This window comes from Anthonomus grandis, chromosome 5 (assembly GCF_022605725.1).
Source record: "Anthonomus grandis grandis chromosome 5, icAntGran1.3, whole genome shotgun sequence".
Taxonomy (NCBI): Eukaryota; Metazoa; Arthropoda; class Insecta; order Coleoptera; family Curculionidae; genus Anthonomus; species Anthonomus grandis.
In genome coordinates, this window is record NC_065550.1 from 3,459,920 (window position 1) to 3,476,419 (window position 16,500).

General features: G+C 31.8%; 1 protein-coding gene and 1 long non-coding RNA gene across 2 annotated transcripts in view; one reads left to right on the top strand and one right to left on the bottom strand.

Annotated features, from left to right (window-relative positions):
- LOC126736811 (uncharacterized) overlaps positions 1-16,500 on the bottom strand; it is a 410,403-nt gene that overhangs the window by 252,347 nt on the left and 141,556 nt on the right. The gene's annotated exons all lie outside the window — the stretch shown is intronic.
- LOC126736812 (uncharacterized) lies at positions 5,964-8,264 on the top strand. Its single transcript, XR_007660786.1, has 4 exons — positions 5,964-7,173; positions 7,335-7,476; positions 7,547-7,654; positions 7,711-8,264. It is a non-coding gene; the product is annotated as an uncharacterized LOC126736812 (long non-coding RNA).

Below are 16,500 nucleotides of genomic sequence, written 5' to 3' on the forward strand. Positions count from 1 at the left end.
AGCAATGTTTAAGAATTATTAGCATATATTAATAATAAACTAAATAGTAAAAACTCACCTAATATCGAAATTTTTATTTTAAATTAAATAGATCATTACGACTGACCCGTGTATATATTCGAATAATTTTAATAAAATAATCGGGCAAATTTCATTTCGTCTCACCCCGGTATAAAGACACTGACATTTCAAAAAAACGGCATTTTTCGAAGACGTCAAAATGTTTGCCGAATTTTCCTGGCCGCAATACACAATTTCCCCTATTGATATGCACAGATTCGGAAAGCCCATTCATTTTCTGATTCGGTGCTTCCTTTCCCTGATCGTTTCCGGTTCATTTTCATTCATAATTTTACAAAAAACCCAACCAAGTCCCGGCCACCTGTCACGAGCAAAAAATTTGTATCCACCATGCGTCAAAGTATTGTTCCCACCAGCCATTTCATCAGAGTTTAGGTTGACACCTCCAATTACCTGCAAAAACGCAAAAAAATGGACTTTTTTCATAAAATCGCATTTTTCGGGTACTTGTACTATCGCTGGAACCCTGAAATTTTAGTATGTGTTGTAAAACAAAATTTCGGATCTTTTAGATGATGTCTGATCTTTTCACCATGTACAGGGACGTGGCAAATGAATTAAACGCGAAAATTCGAATTGCTCAGAACCTATTAATGTTGGAAGATTGTAATTTTACATAAATATTGGGGTTATTAAAGTATTTAATGCCTGAGAATATAAATGGTCCAGATGCTACTACGAAAAAGTTATTAAATAAAATGTGATTTTCGGGTCGGACCTTCATGGGTAAAGTTCATTATTGCTCGCCCTGTATGGTTCCCAAAAATTTCGGTTATATGGCATATAAAAGGTAAAAGATGAAGTTATTTTTTGAAAAAAAAAATTTTCCCAAAATAAGTATCGTTTGGCGGAAAATCCCAAAAAACTGAAAATGCCAGAACTCGTAAAATAAATTTTTTACAAAAAAAAGCTCCAAGTATGTTAAATCTCTTATAAAATGAAGTCTTTTCGCCGAAACACTTTTTTTATAAAAATTTTTTTTTAGCCTCTGGAGAAGTTTGAATTTTTTTTTTAGTCACTTTTGTTCGCTTATAACAACTCACCCTGTATACCGATCGGGCTCAAAAAGTATACAGACACGTAAGCCCCAAGAACCCATATATCCTGAAAATTTCAACTCGATTGAACGCTTTAAAATTGAGATCTCGTGAGCAACTCGATTTTTACCAATTTTTTTACGAATTTTTGAATTTGAGACAGTACCGCTCCGTTTGGTGGTACCGGAAAAAAAATTCGTTTACGGATCCATCATTCCCAATGTATTGAGAGACCCTATGCCAAATTTCATCGTTTCGCTAGCCATACAGCCAAAGATATGAATTTTTATTTCCAAAAAAACACGATTTTTCGGACCCGGGCCCGCGTGCATAATATAGTCGCAGACGCTCCTATATAACAAGTATAGTCGCTTCGCTCCTATACTTTTGGTCCGTGGGGACCAGTTTGGAACCTCTAAGTCCTCTCAGTGATGGGCCTTAGAGGATTTCTTAAAACAAAACAAAAATTATCAGGTGTACCAACGTTTATATGCCAAGGAAAGAGATGACCAGTGGTTGGGGTATCATGCTTCAAAGAACCATAATTTGTTATATAGTCGCGTTGTGTGTCAGTATACTGTCTTATATTTTAAATATCTGTTAAAATATGTTAATTGTATCCTAAATAAAGCCTAAATACCAAATTACAACAGAATCGGACTAATAGCAAAAAAGTTACGGTAGTCACGTGACCTGGGCTGAAACTCAAATGTCAGTTATCTGTCATAAATTATTAGTTGTATCCCAAATAAACCATAAATACCAAATTCAGAGAAAAGTTCCCATAAGGGTCTATTTATTGAAATAGAACAAACAGGATTTTACGTCGATTTGTTTTAATTTTTCTTTTTATTTTAAAATGTAATAGTAATAAAATATCAAAAGAATTGACAGGAGGAGAATTAGAAATAAAAGAAACCATCAACGAATTGAATCGAAGCTATAGAAGTCGAGATATTAGTAAAAATGTGGGAAAAACAAAAGAAAACTGGTTTTTTCCCACGGTATAATTTTTTTTCTTAAAATAATTTATGATAAATTTTAGTTTTAGCCCTAAACTTGTAATTTTCACAAAAAAAACCCAAGAAAAAATTTTTTTTTTTTTTTGTCGAAAATCGAAAGGGGTATAACCCACGAAAAATTAAAAAAAAATGGTTTTTATTTTTTTATAAATAAAATATAACTCTGACAACTTTTTGTCTTAAACAAAAGTTTTCGGAAATATTACGAGGTATCCGTGCGTTAAAACGAATCGGTTCTAGCTATTATACAATCGGAGAAAATTGGAAAAAACTATTAAACATAAATATCGAATTATCAAGAACCCTATGGAAAAATTTTAATTTTTTATTTTTCTATCCTGTACTACTTCAGAGTATCTTTAAAAAAGATTATTACCAATTTGACTCTAAAATGAACGGAAAACCTATTTCTTTGCATTTTTCGATTTTCGTACAAAATCCGGGGTCAAAATGACAATTTTTTCAAAATATGCTCCGAATTCAAAATTTCTTTTTTCTGGTTAAAGACCATTCAAAAACTAGTAAAAAAGCCTAATAACAAAAATTTCCACGATTTATACGAGTGGCACAATATAAAGGTAAAATTAGGTCCCATAAGAGTCTATGTATTTACGTCGATTTTTAAAATTTTTCAGTTTTATTTCGAAAGGCAATTGTAATAAAATATAAAAAGAATTAACAGGAGGAGAATAAGGAATAATAGAAACTATCAACGAATTGAATCGAAGCTATACAAGTCGAGGTATTAGTAAAAATGTGAAAAAAAATAAAAGAAAACTCGTTTTTTCCCACGGTACCATTTTTTTTCTTAAAATTATAATCGACAAATTATAATGTAAGCCCTAAGTTGGCAATTTCCAGTAAAAAAAACCCAAGAAAAAAAAAATTTTTTTGATCCAAAATCGAAAGGGGTATAGCCATGAAAAATTGTGAAAAAATGGTTTTTATTTTTTTCTAAATAAACTATAACTCTGACAACTTTTTATCTTAAACAAAAGTTTTCGGGAATATTACGAGGTATCCGAATGTTAAAACGAATTGATTATAGCTATCACAGAATCGGAGAAAATTGTAAAAAACTATTAAACATAAATATCGAAATATCAAGAGCCCTATGGAAAAATTTCAATTTTTTATTTTTCTATCTTGTACTACTCCAGGATACCTTTTAAAAAGGTTATTATCGATTTGACTCTAAAATGAACAGAAAACCTATTTATTTGCATTTATCGATTTTCGAACAAAATCCGGCCAAAAATGAAATTTTTTTCAAAACATGCTCCAAATTCTAAATTTCTTTTTTCTGGCTAAAGACCATTCAAAAAGTAATAAAAAAGCTTAATGACAAATTTTTTTAAAATCTATAATAATGCTACAATATTATGAAAGAAGATATATTTCCTTTAAAGGCCATGTATTCGTACCGATGATTTTAAAATTTTTTTTTTAAGGGCAAATTTAAGAAATAATTTAACTATTTAAGATAAAAGGAATAGGGTAATACAAAATATTATCTATAAATATATACATATCATCTAATAGCAGATTTCAATCAAATAGAAAATTTTGATAGTCACGTGACCCTAAAACTCAATATTTTAAAATTTTGTAAAAAATCAACAATTGCATCCTAAATAAACCCCAAATTCCAAATTTGAACCCAATCGGATCAATAGCAAAAAAGTTATGGAAGTCACGTGACTTTAAAATTCAATATGTCAAATTTCTGTCAAAATGTATTACTGGCATCCTAAATAAAGCCCAAATACTAAATTTCAACCCAATCGGATTAATAGCAAAAGAATTATGAAAGTCACGTGACTTTAAAATATAATTTGTCAATTATCTGTTAAAATTTATTAATTGTGTCCTAAATAAAGCATAAATACCAAATTTGAACCCAATCGGACTCATAGCAAAAAAGTTACAATAGTCACGTGACCCGGAAGTAAAATGTCAAATATCTGTCAAAAATTAATAATTGCATCCTAAATAAAGCCCAAATACCAAATTTGAACCCAATCAGACCAATAGCAAAAAAGTACCAATAGTCACGTGACCTGGAAGTCAAATGTCAAATATCTGTCAAAAATTAATAATTGCATCCTAAATAAACCCCAAATACCAAATTTCAATCAAATCGGACAAATAGGAAGAAAGTTAAGGTAGTCACGTGACCTTAAAACATAGTCATGTCAAATATCTGTAAAAATTTATTAATCTTATCCGAAATAGGTACTAGGTACCAAATTTCAACCAAATCGCACCAATAGCAAAAAAGTTATGATAGTCGACTAACCTTAAAAATCAATAATTTCAAAAAAATTTTATTTACAACCCAAAAGCAATGTTTAAGAATTGTTAACATTTATTAATAATAAACTAAATAGTAAAAACTCACCTAATATCTAAATTTTTATTTTAAATTAAATAGATCATTACGACTGACCCGTGTATATATTCGAATAATTTTAATAAAATAATCGGGCAAATTTCATTTCGCCTCACCCCGGTATAAAACCACTGACATTTCAAAAAAACGGCATTTTTCGAAGACGTCAAAATGTTTGCCGAATTTTCCTGGCCGCAATACACAATTTCCCCAATCGATATGCACAGATTCGGAAAGCCCATTCATTTTCTGATTCGGTGCTTCCTTTCCCTGATCGTTTCCGGTTCATTTTCATTCATAATTTTACAAAAAACCCAACCAAGTCCCGGCCACCTGTCACGAGCAAAAAATTTGTATCCACCATGCGTCAAAGTATTGTTCCCACCAGCCATTTCATCAGAGTTTAGGTTGACACCTCCAATTACCTGCAAAAACGCAAAAAAATGGACTTTTTTCATAAAATCGCATTTTTCGGGTACTTGTACTATCGCTGGAACCCTGAAATTTTAGTATGTGTTGTAAAACAAAATTTCGGATCTTTTAGATGATGTCTGATCTTTTCACCATGTACAGGGACGTGGCAAATGAATTAAACGCGAAAATTCGAATTGCTCAGAACCCATTAATGTTGGAAGATTGTAATTTTACACAAATAATCGAGTTATTAAAGTATTTAATGCCTGAGAATATAAATGGTCCAGATGCCACTACGAAAAAGTTATTAAATAAAATGTGATTTTCGGGTCGGACCTTCATGGGTAAAGTTCATTATTGCTCGCCCTGTATGGTTCCCAAAAATTTCGGTTATATGCCATATGAAAGGTAAAGGATGAAGTTATTTTTTGAAAAAAAAAAATTTCCCAAAATAAGTATCGTTTGGCGGAAAATCCCAAAAAACTGAAAATGCCAGAACTCGTAAAATAAATTTTTTACAAAAAAAAGCTCCAAGTATGTCAAATCTCTTATAAAATAAAGTCTTTTCGCCGAAACAATTTTTTTATAAAAATTTTTTTTTAGCCTCTGGAGAAGTTTGAATTTTTTTTTTAGTCACTTTTGTTCGCTTATAACAACTCACCCTGTATACCGATCGGGCCCAAAAAGTATACAGACATGAATTACTATAAAGTCTTTTATGCCTAAAAATTTCAATTTTTTTGACAGCGTTAAAATTGAGATCTCGTGCAAAAATGAATTTTGACCCGTTTTTTTACGAATTTTTGACTTTGAGACAGTACCGCTCCGTTTGGTGGTACCGTAAAAAAAATTCCTTTACGGATCCATCATTCCCAATGTATTGAGAGACCCTATGCCAAATTTCATCGTTTCGCTAGCCATACAGCCAAAGATATGAATTTTTATTTCCAAAAAAACACGATTTTTCGGACCCGAGGTCGCGTGCATAATATAGTCGCAGACGCTCCTATATAACAAGTAGACGCTTCGCGTCTACTTTAGTCCGTGGGGACCAGTAGAAATTTTAAAAATTTTTGTCAGTACTACAAAAAAAAAATCTCCAAAATTATCCAAGGAGTGCCCTAAACACGCAGTGGGGAAGAGACCTGCCGTACCCTCATAAGGCTCTGAGTTCAAACCTTAGCCTCGGCATGGTGCTCTACCCAACTTTTTCTTTTTTTAGTACTTGGAAAACATTAACATCTATAATAAATCCAAAAATCTCATCCATTATTCTGTAAGAGACCAACATACAAAATTGACGAAACACAAAATCACGGTCTCACAACATGTAATTAAACGGGCTACACGTGTTTCGCTCTAGTTAGAGCATCATCAGGCCTTAAGAAGCCATCCACACACTTATGCTGTAACTGATGATGCTCTAACTAGAGCGAAACACGTGTAGCCCGTTTAATTACATGTTGTGAGACCGTGACTTTGTGTTTTTCTTTGTTTTTCGTCAATCTATAGTAAATACAGAGAGAAAAGGAAAGGTCTTATTATATATTATAATCAAAAATAAATTTCATTGAAATATTACTAACTTATTTCTGGGTATCATGCTTCAGAGAACCATGATGTGTTACAATACGCTCCGCTCTTTAATTTTAGTTTAGTAGAAAATATTCTCAAAACCTACATATATCAAAATTATGTCAGGGTTCTAAAATGAATCGGTAATAAAATCGTAAACCAGATCAACATTGGAAATAATTTAAAAAATTTGCTTTGGTCCGATTGAAAAAAGTACTATACTACCAAATAGTTACATCTATTCTGTAGCAATAAAAGTTATAAAATTCTGTCTATTATTAATTTTAATATTATAAAGTGTATCGTTTAACTCTTAGCCATTATTTATAATTTAATTGTTAATTATGCCTAAAAAAACGAATTAACAACTTTGGTATTGTTTGGAAGGTAAACAGCTTAATTCCTTTATGTAAAGCCACCTTAACATGTTTTTGCATAATTCTGACTCACGTTGGTTGCTATCGGGCTTAAGCCATAAAAATCGAAGAAAAAAAGAAGAAGACGAAGAGACTTTCACTTGTCATTTCAATGTCACTTTCCGGCCCACAAGCATAAACGCCACCGGCAACGGAAGTTCCCAAAATCCAAACAAATGTTGGAAGATATTTTTAAGTCTCCGCATCTTTCTTACTTTCCTATATGAAAATAAAATGTAAGTATCACAATTACACACATACAAGTTTTTTTTTTTAATTCAGTTTCATAATTACCAATTTTTAGTGAATAATCCTGAAATTTATGAAAATACATACTTTTTAAGGTTATGTCATAATGTTTTGATTGTTATATTTGATTTTGTTTTTGTTATTTTAGTGGACTACACCAACAAAGGTTATGTGTTTTGCACCAGATTGAAAGCATCATAGCGAAAAACGGACCTGTCATATCTTTAAATTTTCAAAAGAGCCCCTGGAAAAAGAAAAATGAATATCTTTGCCAAGGAATAGGTACTAAGGTATTTTTACTAAATCTTTCACTTTTTTTAATACCTAAATGAGGTAATTTATAAATTTTGTTCCTTGTAGGCAAAATGGTATGTAATTGTTGACAAAAATACAATGAATGGCCTCACTACTTTTCCACATGCAAAGAGGTTAACCAAGGAGAAATTAAAGAAATTGTCAAAAACCTAGGTAAGTATATACTTCCAACTTATTTTTATTTATTTCAAAGCTTGATTTTTTTCAAGGTAAATACAGAATTGCTTAGTACAAACATATCTATACCCAGTACAAGTTCGTCCACTTCTTTGAAGCATGGTACTTCAAACAGAAACACTGTCAACAATTTTGTAGAAGGTGAGCCGGTGTCAAATTCCAGTAAGGGACATGATTTCAATTTTGCACCAACAGCAGAGCTAAAGTTCATTTTGCCGCAAAAAACTGGAGGATGTGAAAGAAAAAAGTGCAGAAGTTAAAATTAAGTTTTTCATATGAGCACATAAAAAATAATCATGACAAAGTTCAGTTGTATACAGGTTTGACATGTAATAAATATTTTTGTAATCTTATTAAGTTAATTAGTTTTATATATTATTTAAATAATAATTGTATACTTCACATAGAATATGCAGAAATTATATGTACATATATAAATTTTTTTATTAAGATAAGGACAACATGTATTAAAGCATAACACATAATATAAACACACACGTAATATCTTCATTAAAAATTATGATTGTATGTTATGTAGCATTAGAGCCTAAAAACATTAAGGAGAATAAAGGTCGTTATTGGCAAATGACAATATTATTTTCTCTATTTCCTACATTTTTGGTGAAGGGAATAGGCTCTGCCCTAAAAAGCCAGGTTAAACCAAGAGCAAAAAAGTTTAGGTCTCATGAGTGTAAGTAAAGTAAACCTTTCTATTAAAAAGGCCATCCAAGATAAAAAAAAATATACTAAAAATATTAATGTTAATTCTTTAGCGACATCTAGGGTGGATATGCTGAATCAACTCATCAATTAATTCACTGTCGTACTGATGAAAGTTATGGCGTATTCACCAAAGTATGCAGATAATCCCTGATTTCAAAATAATTTTATTTGCGTTTTCAAATTATGCTTAAAATTCAAAACTTCTTTTTTACCTTAAAGGCCATGCAAAACTTAGTAGAAAAGTTTATTAAGTAAATTTTCCACGATTTATACGTGCCACAAGATAAAGGGAAAAGAGGGTCCCATTTATTAGGGTATTGGGATAAGACAACTAGGTTTTTATGTCGATTTTTTTTATTTTCCATTTTTATTTTGAAAAGCAATTGTAATAAAATATAAAAAGAATTAACAGGAAAAGAATCGGTAATAAAAGAAACTATTAACGAATTGAATCGAAGCTATAGAAGCCGAGATATTAGTAAAAATGTGGGAAAAACAAAAGAAAACTGGTTTTTTCCCACGGTACAATTTTTTTTTTTTAAATGATTATTGACAAATTTTAAAGTAAGCCCTAAACTAACAATTTCCAGTAAAAAAACTCAATAAAAAAAAAATTTTTTTTTTGGTCGAAAATCGAAAGGGGTATATACCCACGAAAAATTTCGAAAAAATGATTTTTATTTTTTTCTAAATTAACTGTGAGTCTGAGAACTTTTTGTTTCAAACAAAAGTTCTCGGGAATATTACGAGGTATCCGTATGTCAAAACGAATCGGTTCTAGCTATCATAGAATCGGAGAAAATTGAAAAAAACTGTAAAACATAAATATCGAAATATCAAGAGCCCTATGGAAAAATGTAAATTTTTTATTTTTCTATCCTACACTACTTCAGAGTACCTTTAAAAAAGGTTATTACCAATTTGACTCTAAAATGAACAGAAACCCTATTTCTTTGCAATTTTCGATTTTCGAACAAAATCCGGGGTCAAAATGACCATTTTTTCAAAATATGCTCTGAATTTAAAATTTCTTTTTTCTGGTTAAAGACCATTCAAAAACTAGTAAAAAAGCTTAATAGCAAAATTTTCCACGATTTAAAGGAGTGCCACAATATAAAGAGAAAGATTAGGTCCCATAAGAATTCATGTTTGGGGATAAGAAAACCGGGTTTTTTCGTGGATTTTTTTGATTTTTCAGTTTTATTTTTGAGAGCCAATAGTAATAAAGTATTAAAAGAATTGACAGGAGAAGAATAAGAAATAAAAGAAACCATAAACGAATTGAATCGAAGCTATAGAAGCCGAGATATAAGTAAAAATGTGGGAAAAACAAAAGAAAACTTCCTTTTTCCCACCGTACATGTTTTTTTTCCTAAAATGATTAATGGCAAATTTTAAAGTAAACCGTAAACTAACAATTTCCAGTAAAAAAACTCAATAAAAAAAAATTTTTTTTTTTGGTCGAAAATCGAAAGGGGTATACCCACGAAAAATTTCGAAAAAATGATTTTTATTTTTTTCTGAATTAACTGTGAGTCTGAGAACTTTTTGTTTCAAACAAAAGTTCTCGGGAATATTACGAGAGATCCGTATGTCAAAACGAATCGGTTCTAGCTATCATAGAATCGGAGAAAATTGAAAAAAACTGTAAAACATAAATATCGAATTATCAAGAGCCCTATGGCAAAATTTTAATTTTTTATTTTCCTATCCTGTACTACTTTAGAGTACCTTTAAAAAAGATTATTACCGATTTGACTCTAAAATGAACGGAAAACCTATTTCTTTGCATTTTTCGATTTTCGAACAAAATCCGGGTCAAAATGACCATTTTTTCAAAATATGCTCCGAATTCAAAATTTCTTTTTTCTGGTTAAAGACCATTCAAAAACTAGTAAAAAAGCTTAATGACAAATTTTTCCACGATCCATACGAGTGCCACAATATAAATAGAAAGATTAGGTCCCATAAGAATTCATGTTTGGGGATAAGAAAACCGGGTTTTTTCGTGGATTTTTTTGATTTTTCAGTTTTATTTTTGAGAACCAATAGTAACTGGATATAAAAAGAATTGACAGGAGAAGAATAAGGAATAAAAGAAACCATAAACGAATTGAATCAAAGCTACAGAACCCGCGATACTATAGTAAAAATGTGGGAAAAACAAAAGAAAACTGGTTTTTTCCCACCGTACAATTTTTTTTCCTAAAACGATTATTGGCAAATTTTAAAGTAAGCCCTAAACTAACAATTTCCAGTAAAAAAGCCCAATAAAAAAATAATTTTTTTTTTGGTCGAAAATCGAAAGGGGTATACCCACGAAAAATTTCGAAAAAATGGTTTTTATTTTTTTATAAATAAACTATAACTCTGATAACTTTTTGTATTAAATAAAAGTTCTTGGGTATATTAAGAGGTATTCGCCTGTCAAAACGAATTGGTTCTAGCTAATATAGAATCGGAGAAAATTGAAAAAAACTGTAAAACATAAATATCGAATTATCAAGAGCCCTATGGCAAAATTTTAATTTTTTATTTTCCTATCCTGTACTACTTTAGAGTACCTTTAAAAAAGATTATTACCGATTTGACTCTAAAATGAACGGAAAACCTATTTCTTTGCATTTTTCGATTTTCGAACAAAATCCGGGTCAAAATGACCATTTTTTCAAAATATGCTCCGAATTCAAAATTTCTTTTTTCTGGTTAAAGACCATTCAAAAACTAGTAAAAAAGCTTTATGACAAATTTTTCCACGATTCATACGAGTGTCACAATCTAAAGAGGAAGATCAGGTCCCATAAGAAGCAATGTATTAGGATAGGAAAAAGTGGTTTGTTTCTTGTTTTTTTTTTTTAATTTTTATTTTAAAACGCAATTATAATAAAATAAAAAAAATTTAAAGAAAAAAAAAACGAATAAAAAAATTTATTAACTTATTGAATTGAAGCTATGAAAGCCGTGATCTCAATAATATAGTAAAAAAAATATAAAAATACACCTTTTTTTGACACCGCATTAATGTCTTTTTTTTCTAAATTGATAAACTATTAATATAAATTTATTACCAATTTAGCAACCCCCACTAAAAGAACCCTAACTAAAATAAAACTATTATTACTATTATTTTTTTTCCAGATATTTATACCTTGTCCTAACCTTTATGCTGCTATTACTATTATTATAAATATTATCTTTCTTGTCAATGTCCTTAAACCTTAAAACACCCTTTATAATATGATTAATATAATTATAAGTAATATTTTCCTTATAAATGCCTTAAAACCTTAAAACCCCCCGTATAATTCTATTTCCATACTATTATTATTCTCATAAATGTTCCGTAATATCAATACCCTCTGTATATTTCAAATATATATTTCTTAATATTTATATTCATTTTATTTATCCTAGTAATTTATCAAGAAACCGCGTAAAATTGTCCCCATAATACTAATAATATTCATTAATAAAATAACTCATGACGTCACGAGATGAACACGACGCGTTTATAATTGTTGCGAGACATCCTCCATCCTTCTCTCAAACCGCTTTTCCTACTCTAACTCGTAGCGCAAACGGGCCGAATTTGCCGCCACAATACCCCGAAAACCCCGCGCTTACGTCATCTGACCATGTGCAACTCGATAGTGACGTCGTCCGTATGCCTTTACATTGGGTCAATTTGGTGCTGGACCGCCAACTATTTTGTACCATGCGTTGGCTCCCGTGGTGTCGACGGTATGACTGGTTGATTGGAACGGCTTATTTTTGGGGGTTTTTCTTAAATAACAGCGCATTGCGGAACAACGGTAACATTTGAAGAAAAACGGTTTTTAGTGGATTATAGCCAGATAGTGTCCGGTGATTTCAGAAAAAAAATGGTTTCCGTAGGTGTCATAGGTATGCCGGTATAAAGCGTCAAAGTTAAAAAAAGGTGTAGAGCAAAAACTGCTCTACGTAGAAGACTGTAGACTATGTCGAAAAATAGGATTTAAAAAGTTCTTAAAATGCTGAAAGTTTGAAATTTCTAGGTGCCGCCAATAAAGAGTTATTAAGAAAAGTAGAAAAAAACGGTCAAAAAAAGGCTCAAAAAGGGGTTTATATTTGTTAACACAGCTCACCCCGTATAATACGTAGCACCATGAATAATACCTCTATTTAATCCTAAAGGATTAAGCTTTCAAACGGTGTAAACAAAAAAAATTAAAAAAATTTTTTAGAAGTAGAAAAAAATTTATTTCTCGAAAAATTCACTTTTTTTTTTTTCGAAAAAAAAAATTTTAAGTTTGAGCTCGTTTATCTCGGAAGGAGTTTCTTTTGGAAAAAAATAGTTAAGATCAAAAAGAAAGCTACATTTACGTAGAAAAGGGCTGTTTTATTCGCATTATCGGGAACATTACCGTTTAGGCCCCACGGCCGTTTAAGTCCGCGAGGTACCGCGCAAAAAGTTCAAAATTCATTCACAGAAAAATCCGACTTCTAAAGGGTTTATCTTAAAAAGCGCCCTTTAGGAGCTGCTTTATATAAAGGCCTTTAACGTCAATGAGTTTCAGAAAAATCGGCCCGGTCAGTTTTCCACAACGACTTAATCAAATTTTTTTCGTCAAAAAACCGTTTTTTGCCACGCCCACCCCTTCGGGGTGGGCGTGGCGAAAAATTTTTTTCACCGTTATATACTCTCATCCTTCCTACATATAACGGTAAAAACCCGAAAGAAAAATTCGCCATAGAAAAAAAGTTATTAGCGTTTTTGTGTCGAAAGTCGGAACCTCCGCCAATTTTTGTCGGTGCGTTCTTACAATACGCGAAGCGTATTGTAACAAGGCAGAGGCGTTTGCTATTCTTGCCGACGAAACAACAGATATTTCTACAGTCGAACAAGTTAGCATATGTGTAAGATACGTGAGGGATAATAACAACATAAATGAAGATTTCTTACAGTTTATTCCAGCTGATAGTTTGACAGGTGAAAATGTATCAAATACAATCTTAAATAGCCTGGAAAGTTTTGGCGTGGATATAAACTACCTGGTGGAGCAAGAGTACGATGGAGCCAGTAACATGTCTGGAAAATTTAATGGAGTGCAAACATTTAGTAGACAAAAATGTCCAAAGGCTATTTATATACATTGTGCTGCACGTTCATTAAATCTGGCCATTTCCAAAGCATGTGAGGTTCAACAAATAAGAAATTGTCTTGGAGTTATTGAAAAACTAGATACTTTTTTTAATACTCCAAAGCGCAAAAATGTGCTTTTAAGTAAAATCAAAGAATCAAATGAACATCCATCTGCAAAAACCCTAAAGAGATTATGCACAACTCGATGGATATCCAAATATGAAGCAGTGCAAGACTTCATGGAACTTTACAAATACGTCGTTGAAAGCTTGGAAGATATATCTGCTTGGAGAGATTCTGGGGATGCACCAGTTTTGCGTAATAGTCTTTTTGATTCTGACTTTTTAATAGCCCTCCAAGTAGTTAACCAGGTCTTTAGTTTTGGTTTGCCACTTTATCGGGTTCTGCAAAAAGTGGACATTGATTTAAAAGAGTCTGTAATGGTGACTGAAAATGTAATCTTATGCTTAAGGAAGCTGCGACTAGATGCTGACAAACAATTTGAAGGGCCTTTTAACAAAGCAGTGGTAAATTTTGTATCCTTTTTTTTAATTTTAGATTATTTAACTTTTGTATTTATTTTTTAAGAAGTGGCGTCGAGTGTGGGCGCCGAAATTAAAGTAAAACGAATAACGCACAATATTATCACCTTCATCTATTGAAGAATCAACTGATTCAAGCAATAAGTTTAACAATTTGCTTGATTTATATTTACCCGATGTTCCAAAAATTATCACAAAATCTGAAATAAAACTGTGGCATGAGCATTTAAACAATTTCCCAGAAACAAAAAACAAACGCCAAGCATTAGCTTGTTTGGAAGTTTGTAGTCAGCATGCCTATCCCAATGTACTGAAACTTCTAAAAATTTTTTGTACATTGCCAGTGTCAACTTTGACGCCAGAACGTACATTTTCCACGTTGAAACGGATAAAACTGTATTTGAGGAATACTGTTAAGTCATATTTTTATTTAATCGAGGCATTTTTTAATTTTGTTAACTTCGGCAACGCCGCTTTTCTTTGTCATTATTCACGTGCGAAATGCGGCGAGAAAAAAGAGAGTCTTGGGTTGTACGTTAAGACGTTAAGGTGCTGCGTTGTTGCTCTCGCGGCAAATGGCTGTAATTCTCCATATTACGTAAAATAAAAAATTGAATATCCACGAGTGGTGTTTACTTCCCTAAAATAAGATGGGAAAACCCCTACATATTGATGGTCCTTCGAGCCGGATAGTTCCAGCCAAGCGTAGCCACCATATTGATGGTCCTTCGCTCCCGGATAGTTCCAGCCAAGCGTAGCCACGATATTGATGATCCTTCAGTCCTGGATAGTTCCAGCCAAACGTAAAGTAATGATCATCCACGTTCCACGTCGAAGTTAAACGTTACACGCAGTACCAGAACCCGGATCGCACGTACAAGGTCAGTCCTTTCCATACCTTTATTTACCCCAATCATTTGCCTATAATTTGTCGACTTTGCAATTAATATTGCCTCGTAATCGCGTTAAAATTTAAACAATTTATTTGTTTCTCGTACCAAAGCCATTCTCGTTTTAAGTGAGATTATGCACCACATCTCGTAAAACCTCATAATCTCGTAAAACCTCGTAATCTCAAAAAATCTCATAATCTCGTAAAATCTCGTTATCTCGAAAAATCTCGTAAAACCTCGTTATCACGTAAAACCTCGTAAAACTTTTAAAACCCGTATATCTCGTATCTCGTTTATTAGGCAAAAGATTGAAGGGTCACTTTAAACATTTCACGTTAGCTTTGCATATTATAGTTATTTATATACCTATTTATGTAAGCAATTTATTATTTCATTTACTACACAAAGTATCTACGAAATATTGGAATAAATCACGATTTTTCACGTATTATTTAATAAAATTAACGCTGTGTTTTATTTGGCATTTGTCACTGTAAATATCTGCAAATTTACTCGTAAATCTTCATAACTTTCCTATTTAAATACATAGTTTGCAGATAACTATAACGATTTTTTTACTCGAAAAATAAAACAAACACAATGTCATATCACGGTGATGAACAAATCGCTCAACCAGAGTTCGATCTAAATCGTTTAAAAAATAATAGGGCTCAAATCAAAGCCGAATTAACCCGATTCATTACATTTTTAAATAAAACAGATCTAGAAAAATCCATCGAATTATTACAAGTACGATACGAATCTATAAAAAATATTCTCGATAAATTTAGAAGTGTTCAATCCCAATTCGAAGAATTAATATTGGCTGATTTTCCCGATGATTTCGATGAAACAGCAAATAGTCAGGAACGGGATGACTTCGAAACTTGGTATTTTGAAGCGTTGGCATCAGCGCGTAAGATTTTGGATCGGCAGCGGTTTGAAACTCAAAGCGCCCGCCGTAGTAGCGGGGATGAATTAATAAGACATTCAAATCTATTTATAGACGGTGGTCGTTCCGGGAACGAAAATACAGTCGCGGGCGGCGCTATGTTGCCAAATGCTGGGGCACGATTACCATTGATAAGTTTACCTGAATTTAGCGGTTCATATAGTGATTGGCAGAGATTTCGCGATATGTTTCGGGCTATTGTTCATAATAATAGCGCATTATCAGATGTTCAACGTTTTTATTACTTAGAATCGTCTCTTAAGGGTGAACCAAAAAATTTAATAGCTTCACTAACGCCTACAGATGCAAATTATATTATAGCATGGGAGCTTCTTGAAAAACGATATGAAAATAAAAAAATAATTATAAACTCGCACTTAAAAGAAATAATGGAGTTACCCGCTTTAAGTAAAGAACATCATATCTCGTTGCGACAACTCTCAAACTCATTTTTTTTAAATTATCGGTGTTTAGAAGCTCTCGGGGAAAACGTTCATGATTGGAACACGATTTTAATATACATTCTCTCTACAAAACTAGACAGTAACACTAAACGTGAGTGGGAAACTTATTGTAGGTCAATAAAATTC